A 19,646-nucleotide genomic window follows, 5' to 3' on the forward strand; every position below is an offset into this window, starting at 1 on the left:
TGGCTGGTCTAAACTGGGCTGAGCTGTCAGTCATTTCTCATCCAGCTGATGCCCGGAACAGCATCGTCCAGCTCACCGCTGCCGCCCGGCGACGAAAAGGCGGTACTGCAGCTCGGGCGCCGCTCCTGCGCTCTACGCTGCGCTCTACGCTGCCGTCCGCCGGTAACGGCGACGCGATGCTGCGGTGCCTGCGGGTCCCTGCCCCCGCCGCCGCTCTCGTTGCTGCTACCCGGCGGCCGAAGCGTGGCGCTGCAGCCGAGGGTTCGCGCGCCGGTTCTGGCCCCTCCTGCGCGACCTCGGCGGCCGGCGCATGCGCGGTCCACGGGAGCGGCACGGTGGCGCCGAGGGCGCGGGTGTCGGCGTCCGCGGGCGAGCGCCGGGACCAGCGGTGAGGCGAGCGATCCCCTTCGGCGGGGCTGGGGGGCGTCTCCTGCCCTCTGGCCGCCCGGGGGTGGCGGGACGGGAAGCTTCAAAGCTGCCGCTGCGGCAGGCTCCCAGTCTGCTGGAGGCGAGCCGGGCCAGGGCAGCCCCAGGGAGTTCTCCGAGAGCTGACAGAAGGCCAGAGCGGACGGAGGCGGGCACCCCCCGGGCGCAGCCGCTGGGCGCCTCCCCAACTCGCCAGAGCTCCCCCGGAGCCTCCCTCGGCCCCGCTCGCCCCGTGCAGCTCCAGCCCCTCCCCTGAAGCCTGTCCTGTAGCCCCAGGCAGCCCCCAAGCCCTGTCGTGGAGGGCAGCGAGCTGGCCCTCAGTGCACCTCCAGGAGCCCCTGCAGAAGGAGCAGCTCTGGCGAGTGGCAAACTATGGTAATAATGGTCGCTGCTTCTTTCCCTCTCCCAGAGGCTGCGCTGAGGATGCCTTTGTCCGTTCCTCCCTTGGGGATGCTGTTGACTGCACCCGCCTCAGGCTTGTGTGGGCTGACTCTGCCTGGTCTTGCTCTACTCGCAGCATGGGAGCAAAAAAGGGACAGGCGGAGCGCTTACTGGCTGTGGGCAGGAGCTGCTGTAGCTGGAGAGGCCAGAGAAAGGTAAAGATGAAGAAATTGAAGGCCATCTGGCCAGCAGCTGCCTCCCGCTGCAGGCAAGAGAGAGCCTGCTTCTCCAGGTGAGGAAGGATCCCTCTTTGTAGTCCGCAGCAGGCCAGGCTGCCAACATGCACTGCAGGGTCTGTATGTGTCACCAACAGTGCCATATGGCCACACAGTGCACAAGCGAGCGAGCCTACCTGCTCCCTCTTCCTCTCTCCCTTTCTCTCTCTCTTGTTCTACTGCTCCGTTTTCTTTTTCTATCTGCACTTTTGTCCTGCTCCCTATCCCTCTTTTGTTTTCATCCTCTGCCTCTGTCCTGCATCCCATTGCTGTTTTTTCTTTTTCCATCTCTTTGCCCTGATCTGCATCCGTCTCTTTTTTTCCACAGTTTCTCTGGCTTGTTCCCTGGCATTCTTTTCCTCTCTGTGCCTGTATGTGCTGCTCCGTGTCCCTGCCTTCCTATCTTCCTCCCTCCTTCCTTCGCTTTCTCTCTGTATCCCTTTGTCTTGCTCACTGTCACTGTTTTTTTTATTCTGTATCTCACTGCCCCTCTTCTCCTTCCTGTTCATCTCTTACTCTCTCTGACCCTTTGTGCTGCTCCCTTGCATCCTACTCCCTCCCTCCCTCCCTCCCTCTCTATCACACTGTCTTGCTCCTGATCCCGCTCTTTCTTTCTACCCTTCTGATGTGTGTGTCCCCCAACCCCTCCTTTTACATGTCCTGGTCTTTCTACATCCTTCTGTCATTCTCCTTCTCTTCCTCTATCCTGCTGCCCATCACTATTTTTTTTCTCTTCCATCCCTTTGTCATGCTCCCTGTCCTTGTCAATCTTTCCCTTTGTTCTGCTTTCAGTCTTTGTTTTCTCCATCTGACTGTCCTTGTCCCTGTACCTTCTTCTCTCTGCTCCTCAGCCCTGCTCCCTCATCTTACTCTTCTTTCTGCCATGCTTCTCTTTTTCTCTGGACCCTCTGTGCTGTTCCCTTTCTTTTTTTTTCTCCAATTGTCTGTTGTCTTACCTGTCCCTCTCTGTCTCTCTTCTGTCCTGCTCCCTGTCCCTATTATTTCTTGCTTCACCTCTCTGTCCCTGTTTTTTCTGTCTTGCTCCATCTCCCTGTCATTTTCTTTGCTGCTCTCGTTGGCTTTCTATCCCAGTGTCCTGCTCGCTGTCCCTCTCTCTTTTGCAGTATCCCACTTTCTGGCGCCCTGTCCCTCACCTGTTTTCTATATGCCTCTGTCCTTCATCCTGTCTTTCCTTGTCCCTCTGTTCTGCTACCCATCACTGTCTTCTTTTTTCCTCCATTGTTCTGCCTTGGTCCTGTCACTCTCCTCCTCTCTCTCATGTTTCTTTCTCCATCCCTGCCCCACTCCCTGTCCTTTTTCTCCTATGCTCTGTCCTCCATCCTCCTCCTAACTTTTTATCTGTGTATGTCCGTACTGCTGCCTGTCCCATCATTTGTTGCTATATCCCCCTGCCCAGCTCACTGTCCCATTATTCCCCTCTGTCCTGCTCCCTGGCCTTTTTTCTCATCCTGCAGCCCAGCACTGGTTTTCCTTTTTCCATCTGTTTGTCCTGATCTTTCTCTCTTTTCCCCTCAATCCCTCTGGCTTGTTACCTGTCCTTTTCTCTCCTTCCTGCCTTCTTTATTCCTCTCATTCAATTTCTTTCTCAATCCATCTGTTCTGCTCCCTGCTCATCATTTTCTCTCTCTGTCCCTCTGTCCTGCTCCCTGACCCTGTTTTTCTTCTGCCATGTCCATGCAGGGCTCCTCATCCCTTTTTAACTGATTTCTCCACCTCACTGTCTTTTTCCCTGTACCTTTCTTTCTCTGCTCCTTAGTCCTTCTCCCTAACTTTATTTTTCTCTTTCTGTTCCTCTATCCTGTTCCCCACTGCTGTATTTTCATTCTCTGTATCTGCTGCTCCAGTAATGACTGCTGAGTTGTCCCGGGGGAAGGGTGAGTATACAGGCACTGAGCCCCAGAGCAGACTCACTCCTGGGACTTACATGCATTAATGAATAAACACTTGCTGTGTCCTTTTCACTCATGGCTGTGTTTGTAGTCCTTTGTACTTGGTGAGTGGCTGTCATAATGTCCAGGGTAGCAGGTTACGTAGTGGGTGTAAGGGGCCATGGCTGGGGCTGTGGAGGAGCCCCAGGTGGGGCCAGCGAGGCTGATGGCAATGGCCCCTCTGTGTAAATGGGCTGCAGCCCCAGGGTGTGGTGCTGCTGGGGCATGGCTGCCTGAGAGTGCTGACAAGCTGAGAGGATGTTTCCAACAGACAGGTTGACAGTCACTTGGAGTCAGGCCCCATCAGGGCAGCTTCTGGGGATTTTCTGAGAGCTGGTGGAGAGGAGGCAGGAAGAGGGGCAGGAGATGGCTGCCCCCACCCCTCCAGGTACCTGGAGGCCTTCCCACCCCCTGGAAAAGGCCCTGAGTGCCTCACCAACTCAACAAAACTCCAGCCCTGCTCACCCCATGCAGCTGCTCCCAGCTCCAGCACCTCCCCTGAAGCCTGTCCCATAGCCACAGACTGGCCCCAGACCCTGTTCTCAGGGCAGCAAGGTGGCCCTTGAATATGCTTTATTGCACCATAAGTGCAGGTACCTGTCCTAGTTTCAGCTGGGATAGAGTTAACTGTCTTCCTAGTAGCTGGTACAGTGCTATGTTTTGAGTTCAGTATGAGAAGAATGTTGATAACACTGATGTTTTCAGTTGTTGCTAAGTAGCGTTTAGACTAAAGTCAAGGATTTTTCAGCTTCTCATGCTCAGCCAGCGAGAAAGCTGGAGGGGCACAAGAAGTTGGCACAGGACACAGCCAGGGCACCTGACCCAAACTGGCCAACAGTGTATTCCATACCATGGGACGTCCCATCTAGTTTAGGAACTGGGAAGTGGGGGCGGGGAATCGCCGCTCGGGGACTAGCTGGGTGTCGGTCGGCGGGTGGTGAGCAATTGCCCTGTGCATCATTTGTACAGTCCAATCCTTTTATTACTACTGTTGTCATTTTATTAGTGTTATCATTATCATTATTAGTTTCTTCTTTTATGTTGTATTAAACTGTTCTTATCTCAACCCACGAGGTTTACTTCTTTTTCCTGATTTTCTCCCCCATCCCACTGGATGATGGGGGAGTGAGTGAGCGGCTGCGTGGTGCTTAGTTGCTGGCTGGGGTTAAACCACGACAGTACCATTAGCATCAGTTTGGGGAAAGAGCGGTGTCTCCAGAAGCTCCTGGAGAAGGAGAGGTTCCTGCCTGAGGAGAACTACCGTCATCACTGTGGATAACAGTTGCTTGTTCTTTCCCTTTCCCAGAGGCAGCACTGAAGACTCAGTTGTCAGTTCCTCTCTGGGGATGTTGTTGACTGCCTCTGGCTCAGGTTTGTGTGGGTTGCCTTTGGCCTCATTCTAGCGGCAGGGGTGAAAAGGGATAGCTGGAGACTTACTGGCTGTGGACAGGAGCTGCAGTGGCTGAAGCTGGAGAGGCCAGAAGAAGGTAAAGCAGCTGAAGAATAAAATAAAGGGCAGACAGGAGACAGCCTGCCTCTCCGGGTGAGGAAGGATCCCTCTTAGTGCAGTTCTCAGCAGATCTGATCGCTAATGTGTACAGCAGGGTCTGTATGCATAACCAAAAGCACACTACAGCCATGTAGTGTGCGCATGTGAGGCTATGTATGTATCTGGGAAGCCTCATGTTTTAAGAGCTGTAAGACACCAATCTATGCTTTTAGGTGGATGACAGTCAAGTGACCAGAGCTACAGAGGAGGAGTGGGGGGAGAGAGAGACAAAGACATGTCCAAACTGTCAAATTCTCCCAACACCTCCAAGAGTGGGAGCTGCAGTGAGTCCTGGACCCTTGGGGTCATGTTGCCTCTCTACTGCATCCCAGGTCCCTCCCTGCCCCCCCTTCTCTCACTGCTGTAATTTTTTTCTGTTTCCCTGCACCTCTCCCTCTCTCTTTCTTCAAGTCCCCCTCTTTCTTTGTTGTTCTACCCCTCTGTTTTCTTTTTCAGTCTGTGCTTCTGTTCCCTGTCCCTCTTTTTTTGCACCCTCTGCCTTGCAGCCTGTCACTATTTTTGTCTTTCTCCATTTATCTGTCTTCCTATCCCAAATTTTAATTCCTCCCTGTCTGCCCTTTAGCTCTTCACTGCCTGCCCCCCCCCCTTTTCTCTGTCTGGTGCTGTGCCTCTATTTTAAAATACCTCTTTCTCTGCCCTGTATCCTAGGTATACTTTTTCTTTCTTAGATTCTCTCATTCCAGGTCCCTGTCCCTATGTTTTAATTTCTTCCTTCTCTATCCTGTAGCCCATTTTCCTCTTTACTGCTCACTCTCCATCTGGCTTACTGTCCCTATTCTTTAATTCCTCTCCCTCTCCCCTTTAGCTCATCGAGTTTTTTTGGTATTTCTGTCTCTCTCTGTCTACCCCACTGTCACCTTTTTAAATTCCTCCCTCTCTACCCTGTGGCCCATCACTAATCTTTGTTTTTCTCCATCTCTCAGTCTGGTTCCCTCTCCCTTCCTCCTCTCTGGTCTGTAGCCCATTGCTATTCCCCCACCGCCCCACCTCTCTCTCTGTGGCTCCCTTTGCATATTTTTCAATCCCCCCACCTCTGCCCTGCAGCCCATCGCTGTTGTATTGGGTTTACGTGGCAAGGTTTTGCTAGCAGGGGCCGGCAGGGGCTACAAGGGTGGGTTCTCTGAGAGGGCACTCGGCGTTGCCCCCATGTTGGGCACAGCCAGTTCCAGCTCCACGATGGATCTGCTGCTGGTCAAAGCTGAGCCTATTGGCAATGCTGGTAGTGCCTCTGTGATGACATATTTAAGGGTGGCTAAAAAATGCTGCACAGAAGCTGTGATAGAGAAAATGTGAGTGTGAAACAGCCCTGCAGACACCGAGGTTGGTGAAGAAGGAGGAGGAGGAGGTGCTCCAGGCACCGGAGCAGAGGTTCCCCTGCAGCCTGTGGGGAAGACCATGGTGAGGCAGGCTGTCCCCCTGCAGCCCAGGGAGGTCCAGGGTGGAGCAGATGTCCACCTGCAGCATGTGGAGGACTCCACACCGGAGCAGGTGGATGTGCCTGAAGGAAGCTATGACCCTGTGGAGCCCGTGCTGGAGCAGGTTCCTGGCTGGACCTGTGGAGAGGAGCCCACACTGGAGCAGGTTTCCTGGCTGGACCCATGGGAGAGACCCCACAGTGGAACAGAAAAAGAAGGAGGAAGGAGCAGCAGAGACAACTCGGGGGGAGGAAGTAGAGAAGTCAGGAGTGAAGATGAGCCCAGGAAAAAAAGAAAAGGGTGGAGGGAAGGTGTTTTTTAGATTTGTTCTTATTTCTCATTATCCTACTCTTATTTTGTTTGACAATACATTAAATTAATTTCCCCAAGTTGAGTCTGTTTTGCATGTGACAGTAATTGATGAGTGATCTCTTTGTCCTTATCTCAACCCGCAAGTTTTTTTTGTTGTATTTTCTCCCCCTGTATTGTTGAGGAGGGGGAGTGATATAGAGCTTGGTGGGCACCCGTCGGCCAGTCAAGGTCAATCGACCAGAGTTTCCTTCTATCAGGCTCCCTGTTCCTATATTTTAATTCTTGCCTATGTTTCTTGTACCCCATCGATTTTGAAACTTACTTTCTATTTCTCCATCCCTATTTTTTTAATTCTTGCATATGTTTCTTGAACCCAGTCACTTTTTAAATTTTCTTGCTACCTGTCCATCTTTCTGCCTCCCTGACTTAATTTTAATTTCTTGCACCCTGTCGCTTTTCAAATTTCCTTCCTGTGTCTCCCTCTATGCAGCTCCGTGTTCCTGTTTTTTTTAATTCTTGTCTATGATTCTTGTATCCTGGTGCTTTCAAAATTTTCTATGTCTCCCTCTGTCCATCTCCTTCCCTGTCTTTAGTTCATAATTCTTCCCTCTCTGTCCTGTACCCTGTTGCTTTTTATATTTTTTCCTGCATCTCCCTCTTTCTATCTCCTTGTCCCCATTTGTTAGTTCTTGTGTATGTTTCTTGCACCCTGTCACTTTAAAAAATTTTATTTCTGTGTCTACCTCCATCCGGCTCCCTGAGTCTATATTTTATTTCTTGCCTAGGTTTCTTTTCCCCTATCATGTTAGAGTTTTTACCTATCCCTTGTCTTACCTCTATCTTGTCCTGCTGGTCCCTTCTGCCTCTTTCTCCTCCTCCCTGTCTCTATTATTTGTTACTCCATCTCTCTGTCCCTGTTTTTTTCTCAATCTCTCTGCTCTCCTCCCTTGTCCTGCTCCCCATCCCTCTCTTCTTCACAGCATCCTGTTTTCTGGCTCCCTGCCCCACACCTCTTCTCTATGTCCCTCTGTCCTCCTGCCTTTGGGCGCTGAGCCTTGTAGCCAACTCACTGCCAGGATTTCTTATGTGCATTAATGAGTAAATTTTCCCTGCCTCCTCTGTGCCCCTGGATGTGGGTGGGTGCAGGGGAGGGGGTGGTGTGCTGTGGGGCTTTGGCAATGGCCCCTGTTTCCGATGGGCTCCAGCTGGGGCTGGGGCAGCCCCAGGTGTGGCCAGTGATGCTGAGGATGGGGCTGGCCCTGGTGGGTGAAGGGGCTCCAGCTGTAAAAGGGGCTGCCTGGAGCTGATGAAGGGGAACTGGCTGAGGAGGGAGTCCAAGGGGGTCCTGCTGGCAGGGGGGTCCTGCTGGCAGGTGCCTCCAGCAAGGAATGGCCAGTTCCTGCGATGAGGAAGGATCTCTCTGAGCCATCCCCGACAGAGCAGACCACCAGCACGCGGTGCTGGGAGCTCAGCACCTCTGTCGGCTACGTGCGTGAGCTGCCGTGTATTGGGGAAGCCTTGTGGGTGAGGAGCGTTGAGGTGTCCGCTGCGTGCTGCAGAGCGGGTGAGGGCCAGGCAGGTGGCACTACGGAAGAGGAAGGGGCAGAGAGAGAAGCGTCGTGGCAGTGAAGGTCTCCTCGCCAGGAGCTGTGGTGAGTTGCACGTTCTCTCCTGTGCGTCTCGGTCCATCTTTGCTGCCCTGCCCAGGTCCCTGCCTGTCCCTGCTCCTGTCTCCCTCTCTGCCAGCCCGCCTACCTGTCTGGCTCCCTGAAAGTTGTTACTCTTCTGCCAACTTTGCCCTGTACCACTTCACCTACTAATTTTTTTCTATGTTTCCCTCTCTGTGGCTCCCTCTCCCTATTTTTTAATTCCTCCCTCTGTCCTGTACCCTGTTGCTTTTAAAATTTTATTTCTATGTTTCCTTCCATCCATCTCTATTTTTTAATTATTTCCTGTGGTTTTTTTGTACCCTGTCACTTTAAAAATTTTCTTATTGTGGTTCCTTCTATCCATCTCCCTGTCCCTGTTTTTTTAATATGCCTGTGTTTTTTGTACCCGATCACTTTTTAAATTTTCTTTCTACATTGTCCTGTATCCATCTCCTGTCCCTATGTTTTAATTCTTGTCTATGTTTCTTGTACTTGATTGCTTTTTAAAATTCCTTCTATGTCTTCCTCTATCTGGCTCCCTTTCTTGATTTTTTTTTTTTTTTTTTTAAATTCTTCCCTATATTTCTTGTACTCCATTGCTATCTAATTTCTCTTTCAACAACGCCCTTTATCTGGCTCCTTTTCCCTAATTTTTAATTTCTTCCTTTTTTCTGCATACCCTGTCACTTTGTAAATTTTCTTTCAGTGTTTCCTTCTTTTCCCATCCCTGTTGCTATTTTTTTCCCTGTGTTTTTTTGTAGCCTGTTACTCTGTAAAATTTCTTTCTATGTCTCCCTCTATCCAACTCCCTGACCCTATTTTTTTAATTCCTCCCTTTCTGTCCTATACTCCATCAATTTTAAATTTTGTTTCTATGGCTACTTGTATCCAGTTCACTGTCTTTATTTTCTAATTCTCTCCTGTCTGTCCTGTACCCTGTTGCTTCTTCAATTTTCTTTCTATGTCTACTTTTATCAAGCTCCCTATTGGTATTTTTTAATTCTTTCCTGTGCCATGTACCCCTGTTCTTATTGTTTAATTTATTCTTGTCTTCCCTTAAAGCTGTTGCGTTTTAAATTTTCTGTCAACATTTATCCACTTTGCTGTCCCTGTTTTTTGTTTTCCCGTCTATCTTGTACCTTGTAGCTTTTAAAATTTTCTTTCTGTATCTACTTTAACCAATTCATTGTCTGTCCTGTACCCCATTGTTTTTGAAATTTTCTTCCTATGTCTCCCTGTATTTTTTCCGCCTGTTCTTATTTTGTAACTTTTTCTTCTTCCCTTAATGCCTCCCTTTTGAAATTTTCTTCCTATGTCTTTATCACCCTACCCTTATTTTGAAAATTTTCTTGTCTTTCCTTAATGCCTTTGGTTTTTACATTTTCTTTGTATGTCAACTTTTATCCAGTTTTCTGTTCCATTTTTAATTTTTTTTCCTGCTTGTCCTTTACCAAGTTGCTATTTAAATTCTTCTTTCTGTCTACTTTAACCAATTCACTGTCTTTATTTTTAAATTTTTTTTCTTGTCTGTCCTGAACCTTGTTGCTTTTTCAGTTGTCATTCTATGTCTACTTTTATCAGGCTCCCTATCCATATTTTTCATTTATTCCTGTCTGTCCTGTACCCTGTTACTTTTAAAATTATATTTGCATGTGTATGTCCCTTTTTTTATCTTTTTTCCCATCTGTCTTAATGCCATTCTGTATTGCATTTTCTTTCTATGTCAACATTTGTTATGTTTGCTGTCCCTATTTTTTATTGTTTTCCTGTCTTTCCTGTACCCTGCTCCCTTTTAAATTTTCTTTCTATGTCTCTGTTCATCTATTTTTCTGTCTCCATTTTTAATTTTTTTTTTCCTGTGTTTCCTGTACCACTTAACTTTTAAAATTTTATTTCTGCGTGTGCTGGTTTTGGATGGGTTAGAGTTAGTTTTCTTCACAGTAGCTGGTATGGGGCTACGTTTTGGATTTGTGCTGAAAACAGTGTTGATAACACAGGGATGTTTTCGTTATTGCTGAGCAGTGCTTACACAGAATCAAGGTCTCTTCTGCTTCTCACGCCACCCCACCAGCGAGGAGGCTGGGGGGGCACAAGAAGTTGGGAGGGGACACAACTGGGACAGCTGACCCCGACTGACCCAAGGGATATCCCATGCCATATGACATCATGCTCAGCATATAAAGCTGGGGGAAGGAGAAGGATGGGGGGGGACATTCAGAGTGATGGCATTTGTCTTCCCAAGTAACCGTTGCATGTGATGGAGCCCTGCTTTGCTGGAGATGGCTGAACACCTGCCTGCCAATGCGAAGCAGTGAATTAATTCCTTGGTTTGCTTTGCTTGCGTGCGTGGCTTTTGCTTTACCTATTAAACTGCCTTTATCTCAACCCACAAAGTTTACCTTTTTTTCCCTGATTCTCTCCCCCATCCTGGTGGGGGTGGGGAGTGGGAAAGCAGCCGTGTGGTGCTTAGTTGCTGGCTGGGGTTAAACCATGATGGTCCTTTTTGGCACCCAATGTAGGGCTCGAAAGGTTCAAGATAATGACAGATTTGATTTGAATGCGCTTGATCAAATTTATAGCTGTTATTGTTGTTTAGCTATTAATCAACAGGCTTCTGTGCTTGCCATGGCACTTGCTTGCCTTACTGTATATTAGAGTCTAGCGCTCATCAGCGGCTGCTTTTTGCTTTCGCTGCTTGCTGTAGTGCTGTACTGCTTATCATCTTATTCTGCTGTGCCTGGGAACATTTTGATAACAGCAATGGTGATGCACCGGGGCTGGCAGATGGCCAGGGCATCGCTGCTGTTTCTGTGGTGCTGTACTGGACAGGCTGGAACTCCAGTGTGAACTCAAGTTGAAGGGACTGTGACCTGCGGATGAGTTCATGTGGGAGCAGGACACCCTGAAGTGTCTGTGGCCATGGATAAGCCCATGCCAGAGCAGGTACATCTCGAAGTGTCTGTGGCCGCAGTTGTGTCTGTGCCACAGCAGATGTACCTCTGAAGGGATTGTGGCCCAAGGGTAAGTCCACACTGCAGCAGGTATTGCTTGAAGCATCAGTGGCTGTGCTGGTCACGCTGGAGTACCTCAAAGCGTGTGGCCATGGATAAGCCCACGACAGAGCAGGTACACCCCTGCAGGGACTGCAGTCACGGGAAAGGCCATGTTGGAGCAGGTTTACTTCTGAAGGGACTGTGGCTGTGGGTAAGGCCGTGCTGGAGGAGGTATATCTCCGAAGGCATTGTGGCCCATGGATAAGGCCATGCTGGAACAGGCGCACCTCAAGGCAACTGTAGCTGTGGATAAGTCTCTGCCGCAGCAGGTATACCCCTGAAGAGACTCCAGTCTGTGGATAAGTCCAAGCCGGAGCATGGGCAAGGTGAGGAGTTCATTGCAATGTTAAACCCTGTGGTCTGGTCCAAAGGGACCAGGGGTGGAGATTGTAATGGAAATAACTTTAAATTGTAACCCATGATTGAGTTGTATGTTATAGGAATTAATATAGCAGGAACCACCCAAACCAATGGAGGCCAAGCCTTACAAGAAGCAGCGCAAGCGCAGCAGCGACCTGACCTGAGCTGGCTTTGGTGCCCAGTAACTCCACGCAACACACCACCTCTGCTGTCCTGAGTGACCACTGTGACAGGTGGAGCCCAAAGTCAGGGACTAAATTAACTCAGTGGACATTTTGTGGACGTTTTATGGACATTTTAGAGGGGTGGTCCATAGACTAAGAGAATATCTGTATGTTGTATCAAAGGATGGGAAGGGAGGTGGCGGTTAATGAGGATGTATTGGATAGTGTGGGACCTGAGCGTGACGTAAATGGTGTGGAATAAGGGGTGGAGAATGTGCTGGTTTTGGCTGGGATAGAGTTAATTTTCTTCACAGTAGCTGGTATGGGGCTACGTTTTGGATTTGTCAGAAAACAGTGTTGATGATACTGGGATGTGTTAGTTATTGCTGAGCAGTGCTCGCACAGTGCTAAGGGCTGTTCTGCTCATCACCCTGCCCTGCCAGCAAGCAGCTGGGGGGCACAAGGAGTTGGGAGGGGGACACAGCTGGGACAGCTGACCCCAACTGACCAAAGGGATATTCCAGACCATATGATGTCATGCTCAGCAATAAAACTCGGGGTGGAGGTTGGCTTTATGAAGATGGCTATTACTACTTTTTAATTATTGCCTGTCATGTAACCCATTGCTTTTAAAATTTTCTATGTCTACTTTTATCCAGTTCACTGTCTTTATTTTTTCATTTTTTGTCTCTATTCTGCACCCCATCAGTTCTAAATTTCTTTTCTATTTCTCAGTTTTAGTTCACTGTCACTATTTTTTAAATTTTTCCTGTCTGTCCTGTGCCCAGTCACTTTTAAAATTTTCCTTGTCTACTTTTATCAAGCTGCGTATCGCTGTTTTTTAATTCTTTCCTTGCTATTGTCTACCGTGTTGCTTTTTACATTTTCTTTCTATGTCTACTTCAGCCTAATTACTGCCTTTATTATTTCTTTATTTCCTTAATCACAGTTGCTTTTAAAATTTTCTGTCTGCTTTTATCCCATTCGCAGTCTTTATTTGCCTACCTTTATTTTTTAATTATTTCTTGTCTTTGCTTAGTGCCCTCGCTTTTTTGATATTCTTTCTATGTGTCTGTCACTTATTTTTTTAATATTTCTTTTATTTTCCTAATCCCCCTCACTTTTTAAACATTTTTTCTGTGCCTACTTTTATACCCTTTGCTGGCTTTTTATAATTATTTCTTGTCTTTCCTTAGTGCCATCGCTTTAAAAATTTTCTTTCTGCATCTGTTTTAGTTTGCTGTCCTTATTTCATAATTTTTTCCCTCATTTCCCTAATTCCTATTGCTTTTAAAATGTTCTTTCTATGCTTCCTTTTTTCCTGTTGATGTCTTTATTTTTTTAATTATTTGTCTTCCTTTAGTGCCCTTGCTTTTTAGATTTTCTTTCTACATCTCTGTTTTAGTTTGCTGTCTCTATTTCATATTTTTTCCCTTTTATTTCTGTTATCCTGTCCTGGTTTCAGCTGGGATAGAGTTAATTGTCTTCCTGGTAGCTGGTACAGTGCTATGTTTTTGAGTTAGGTATGAGAAGAATGTTGATAACACTGATGTTTTCGGTTGTTGCTAAGTAGTGTTTAGTCTAAAGTCAAGGATTTTCCAGCTTCTGATGCCTAGCCAGTGAAAAAGCTGGAGGGACACAAGAGGTTGGGATGGGACACAGCCAGGGCAGCTGACCCAAAGTGGCCAACGGGGTATTCCATGCCCTGTGACGTCACATCTAGTATAGGAACTGGGGGGATCGTTGCTTGGGGACTAACTGGGTATCAGTCGGTGGGTGGTGACCAATTGCATTGTGCATCACTTGCATATTCTGTTAAGGAATTTTCCGTCATGGGTTTCTCTAGGTTTGCTTTATTAACAACTCAGACTTGGGCCACTACCGCAGTGAATGGTGAAGGATAACTCAAAAATGCCTTCTATATACACAGTTTTACAAAACATAATGCAATTGATGTCTTGTCAAAAGAAGTTATTGGTGTTCTTGGTGTTTTTCTATGAACTTTCAGTTCTCTATTCTCCAGTGGTTTCAAAAGTCCAATACATTTTCCTGTCTCCACTGATTCTTACTGTCTTGTCCTGGTTTTTCTGAAGTTAGTGGTTCTAGGCAGAAGGTCTCCGGTCACCACAGTCACTTATCTTCTTACACATCAAAGATCACCTTTGAATTTCTGAGAATCACTCAGGTTGTTTTATTAATTCATCTTACTCTAAAGTTAATCACTTCTATCTATTCTTATGTCTTAGGTCTAAGATGTATGATCCTTTTTCTGTTGATTCAGCTTGACTGGGTTTTAAGCCAGCCATGGTGAGGGCTACACAAGGGACAAATAAGCAACTTATACATATTGTTTTATAAGCACCTGCATTCTGTTAATCACATCTAAAACAATCTCTAATCATTAGTTATATGTCTGCTATGAATGGTCTTAGAAACAATGAGGCTTAAGGCCTAGTTCCCTTTACATAGTTTAATCCTTTTATTATTATTATTGTAATTTTATTAATATTATTATTAGTTTCTTCTTTTCTGTTCTATTAAACCGTTCTTATCTCAACCCATGACTTTTACTTCTTTTCCCGCTTTTCTCCTCCATTCCATTGGGTGTGGGGGAAGTGAGCGAGTGCCTGCATGGTGCTTAGTTGCTGACTGGGGTTAAACTATGACAGTCCATTTTGGCGCCCAATGTGGGGCCCAAAGGGTTGAGATAACGACAAACCTGACCAGAGCTTGTTAAAACAAATTTGTTACAAGCATTCATTATATTGGTCTAAGAGCCACTGCTCACTATGTTGATTTTTGTGTTCTTAGAGTTATTGCTCTCGTTTTTAAAGTTCTGTTATGTATCACCTCACTTGCTGTGTGTAGTCCCTGTGCTGCTGCTCATCATCCATGGGAGGCAGATTAAGCTTTTCGCTTTGATGTATTGTGTAATACTGGCTTATGGTATGATAAAGTTATCAGTTGTGGGATGAATCCAGTATTTGAACTCAGCACTGTCGTCACCTCTATACTTTGGGAGCCATCTGTGGGAAACTATTAGTAATGACACCCTTTACCTTACCTCCTCGGAAAGCCAATCTATGGGTGGGGTACCTTTCTTCCCCTCTCCTTTCTCCTTCAGTCCAGTTACAATGGTGTTTGAGAATTTTGAAAAATTTGAATACTCTTGGGATGTTGAGACCAGTATGGTCCTAGTCTTACTGCTAGGAACTAGCATGGTCCTCAATGTGTTTCAGCTCTTCTTTAAGGTTAAACAACTATTTAAGAAGATCACCCAGAGATCTGCCCTGAGGCTGGATAATTATGAGTGACAGGGTGTGTGGGGTAGTATGGGCAAGTACCTAGGGCACCTGGGCACCTCCAGTGTTTTGGAAATTCACCCCTGAACAAGTGCAGAATCCGGAAGAACTAGTAAAATATTTGGAAAAGGTATACTGTCACCCCAACAATTCCAGAGAGATACAAATCGCTACAATGTGCTGGGGCCTGGCCCATGCCTATCCCCTGTGCAACACCACTCAGTACCCTCAAGGGGAAGAGAAGGTCTTTGGATCTAACAAGACTACAAGCACTGTGGTCACCCAAACCTCGGTGATGGGCACCGTGACCCCCCCCAGCCCCGGCAATGAGCACTGCAGCTACCCAAACCCTGGTAACAGGCACTGCGGCCCCTCCGGCCCTGATGACAGACGCTGCAGTTACCCAAAACCCGGTGAGTGGTACTGCAACTGAACCAGCAGACCAACCTGCACCCGTATCAGTTGCCCCCATACAGAAGAAGAAACATACAATAATATCAGTTTGCTTAGCGAAGGAAGAAGATGAGCCAGGGTCATCATGGGAACAGGAAGAAGCAGAACCAGAGGAAATCACCAGATCCCTATCCTTGAGTGAGCTGTGAGATATGCGAAAAGATTTCTACTGCCACATAGGTGAGCATGTTTTCACCTGGCTTCTCCAATGCTGGGACAATGGGGCTAATAGCTTGGAACTAGAAGGTAGGGAAGCCAATCAGCTGGGATCACTTGCCAGGGAAGGTGGCATTGACAAGGCAGTTGGAAAAGGGACACAAGCCATCAGTGTCTGGAGGTGACTCCTGTCAAGCGTGAAGGAAAGGTACCCCTTTAAGGAAGATGTTATATGTCAATCAAGCAAGTGGACCACCATGGAAAGAGGTATCCAATATCTGAGGGAATTAGCTGTGCTAGAGATGATTCATTATGACCCAGACAACACACAATTACCCAAAGATCCAGACGAAGTCCATGCACATGACCCATGTGGCCCAAGTTTGTACGGAGCGCAAGATTGTCCTCACTGGCGATACTGACCTGGAAAGATGAAGAGGCACCAATGGTGGATGAAGTGGCTCGCCAACTCCGGCAATATGAAGAAAATCTCTCCTCCTCCCTACAAGCCTGCATTTCGGCTGTGGAGAAGCTGTCCCAGGATTTCCAGCAATTCAAAGAGGATATGTCCTACTCTCCACCTGTAAGGACCAATGTCTCAGCTATTAGGAGTGAGCGTTCCTCTGCCCAAGAGAGAGACTATAGAAGGTATGCACCACGAGGTGCCCTGTTGTTTTACCTATGTGATCACGGAGAGGACATGAGAAAATGGGATGGAAAACCTACCTGTCTTAAATGCACGGGTACATGAGTTGCAGGAAAAAAACACCACAAAAGGGGATTCTACCAGGAAAAATGCCGCTCCAATTTCCAAACAGAGTAGAAGTGCTGATCTCATTTCTGATCCTCTTGAAGGGACTTCTGAGCCAGTTTTATGAGAAGTACTGGATACTCTGACCAGAATTAGAGGGGCCCTGCCTCCAGCCAGGTGGAGGAAAGGGATAACCAGGTGTCCTGGGTTCAGCTGGGATAGAGTTAATTTTCACAGGAACCTGGGAGGGGGGGCACAGCTGGCACAGCTGACCTGAACTAGCCAAGGAGCTATTCCATACCATGTGACATCATGCTCAGTATATAAATGGGGAGGGGGCTGGGGGGGGTGCCCTCTTGGCTTTTGGTGGGGGAAGTGGTGGAGCATTGGGTTCCAGGTGGTGAGCAGTTGCACTGTGCATCGCTTGTTTTGTATATTCTTTTATCAGTACCATTGTTGTTGCAACTTCTTTTTTTGTGTTGTCCCAGCAAATTGTCCTTATCTCAAACCTTGAGGTTCCATTTTCTTTTTCTTTTCTCCTTTCTGATTCTCCTCCCCATCCCACCAGAGTGGGGTGGGAGGAGTGAGCGAGTGGCTGCATGGTCCTTTGTTACCTGCTGGGCTGAAACCACAACAGTCCTTTTTGGCACCCAACATGGGGCACAAAGGGTTGAGATAACAGATCTGGCCAGAGCATGTTAAAACAAATCTGTTATAGGCATTCCTTATATTAGATAAATAGATGCTAGTCACAGTGTTGGTTCATTTGTTCACATGGTGGTGTTTTGTAAGTTCTTATATGCTCTGTGTATTGCTTGCGGTTATGTTTATCACCTCTGGGAGAGGGATCAGGATTATCATTTTGCTATACTGGGCAATGTTGACTTATGAAATGATTACATCACTGGTCATGAGGTTAAGCTGGTACCTGTATGCAGCAGTGATATCATTTCCATACTTCGGGAGCCTTCTATCGGATTTTATTGGTAATTGCACCCAATCCATGGGGAAGTCAGGGGGGAATACCTCCCCTGTCTGTTCACCTCCCTTCTCTCCTTCCGGCTAATTACAACAACTTTTGAGAATTTTGAATATCCTTGGGATGCACAAGCCAGCATGCTGTTAGTGCTATGTCTTCTGAATATGTTTAAGGTCTTGTTTAGGGCTACAAGAAGTTTTTTTAAGAATACCACCCAGAGATCTGCCCCAAAACTGGATATTCATGGGTGGCACGGCATGTGAGAGGATATGGGCAGGTATCTAGAGAACTTCTCACCTCCAGTGGCTTGGAAGTTCACTCCCGAACCCTCATGAAGTGGTAGAATATTTGAAAGGAAAATGCTGTGGCTGTTCCAGAGATGCACGACTTACCGCACTGTGCTGGGCCCTGGCCAGTATCTACCAAACACTGCTTGATATTAGGCAGCACCCTCAGGGGGAAGAGAGGGAAAACAGAGCAACAGGCACCATGGCTATCCCAACCCTGGTGACAAGTACTGCAGCTAAACCAGAGAACCAACCTGTGCCAGTATCAGTTGCCCCTGTACAGAAAAAGAAACACACAAAGAAATCAGTTCACTTAGTGAGAGAGGAAAGTGAACCAGGGTCATTGCAAGAACAGGAGGAAGAGGCAGAACCTGAAATAATCACCAGATCTCTATCCTTGAGTCAGTTGCGTGACATGTGAAAAGATTTTAGCTGCCACCCAGGTGAGCACATTGTTACTTGGCTGCTCCAATGCTGGGATAATGGGGCCAGTAGTTTTGAATTAGAGGGTAAGGAAGCCAAGCAGTTGGGATGCCTGTATAGGGAAGGGGGCATTGACAAGGCAACTGGGAGAGAATCACAAGTCCTCAGCCTCTGGAGGTGACTTCTGTCAGGTGTGAAGGAAAGATACCCCTTCAAGGATGAAGTTTCATGTCACCAAGGCAAGTGGACCACCATGGAGAGAGGTATCAGTACCCGAGGGAATTAGCTGTGCTGGAGATAATTTATAAAGATCCAGAAAATGGGCAGTCACACACAGATCCAGATGAAGTCCAATGCACACAACCCACGTGGCAGAAGTTTCTACGAAGTGCACCACCAACCTATACCAACTCATTGGCAGTAATGTCCTGGAAAGAAGGCTATGGACAAACGGTGGATGAACTGGTTGTCCAACTCCGGCAATACGAAGGAAGTCTCTCTTCCTCCCTATGGGCCTGTGTCTCAGCTGTAGAGGAATTGGCAGAGACAGTCCTTGATAAGAAGAGCTGGCCCCAAGAACCAGCCAATGAGGCAGAGACAGTTCCTGATAGGAAGCAGGAGCTGGCCCCAAGACCCAGCCAAGACTGGTTTTGCGGCTTGGGTGAATACCAAGAAACCACTGAGCCTGTGCAAGAAAAGAGGTTACTAGTGGTGATGGAGTTGTCTATCTTCATCTCTGCGACCACCAGATGACCACCATAAGGAGGCACTGCACAAGCGCAGTTGAGGGGAGACTATGGAAACGACCTCTTGGAACTCATTTTAATATGAAGCAGGGACAGGCTATGCATATGTATAGACGTATTGTGAAACTCTATGTATATTTAACACTTGACTGTATAAATTTGAAGTGAACTGCCAAGTCAGGCGCGCACAACTTTGGTGGGACTACCCCCTGTGCTGCCCAGCGCTGAATGAACATACCTACTTTACAATCTCACTGATTGTGAAGTCTGTTTTCCACACGTCAGTGAACTACATAAAAGTATACATAGAGAGAAAAATTTAAAAGCAATGCAGTTCATGACAGACAGGAAAATTAAAAACCAGAAATAGTTACTGGATAAAAGACAACATCGAAAGACCATTTTAAAAGCACATCATTAAGGAAATAAAGGAAAAAAAAATGAGGACAACAAAACTAAAACGGAGACATACAAAGTAAATTTAAAAACCAACAGGGTACATGACAGACAAGAAAATTAAAAAACTAGGCATCAGAGCTTGATAAAAGCAGACATAGAAAGAGTATTTTAAAAGCAACAGCACTAAGGAAAAACAAGAAAAAAATTAAAAATTAAGACAGTGAATGGGATAAAAGTAGACCTAGAAAGGGCTTTTTTTTTTATAAGGATTAGGAAAATAAAGGAAAAACACTGAAAAACAAGGACAGCAAACTAAAACACAGACATAGAAAGAAAAATTTAAAAGCAAAGGTGTAAAGGACAGACAAGAAAAAAATTAAAAAATATAGACAGTGACCTGCATAAAAGGAGATAGAAAATACTAAAAGTGATGGGGTTTAGGGAAACAAATAAAATAAAATAAAAATAAGAACAACAAACTAAATAAACAGAAACATAGAAATTTTAAAAGTGATGGGCATTAAGAGAGGAAAAGATTTTAAAAAATAGAGACAGGAAACTAGATAAAAGTAGACTAAAAAAAATTGAAAAACCAA

At 46.8% G+C, this 19,646-nt stretch overlaps 1 long non-coding RNA gene across 1 annotated transcript; it reads left to right on the forward strand.

The window, feature by feature from the left end:
* The first annotated feature begins 286 nt into the window (after positions 1-286).
* LOC104314403 (uncharacterized) lies at positions 287-12,208 on the forward strand. Its single transcript, XR_011326606.1, has 3 exons — positions 287-1,099; positions 4,338-4,574; positions 10,049-12,208. It is a non-coding gene; the product is annotated as an uncharacterized lncRNA (long non-coding RNA).
* The last annotated feature ends 7,438 nt before the right edge of the window (positions 12,209-19,646 follow it).

The sequence above is a fragment of the Haliaeetus albicilla genome, chromosome 10, assembly GCF_947461875.1.
Source record: "Haliaeetus albicilla chromosome 10, bHalAlb1.1, whole genome shotgun sequence".
NCBI lineage: Eukaryota > Metazoa > Chordata > Aves > Accipitriformes > Accipitridae > Haliaeetus > Haliaeetus albicilla.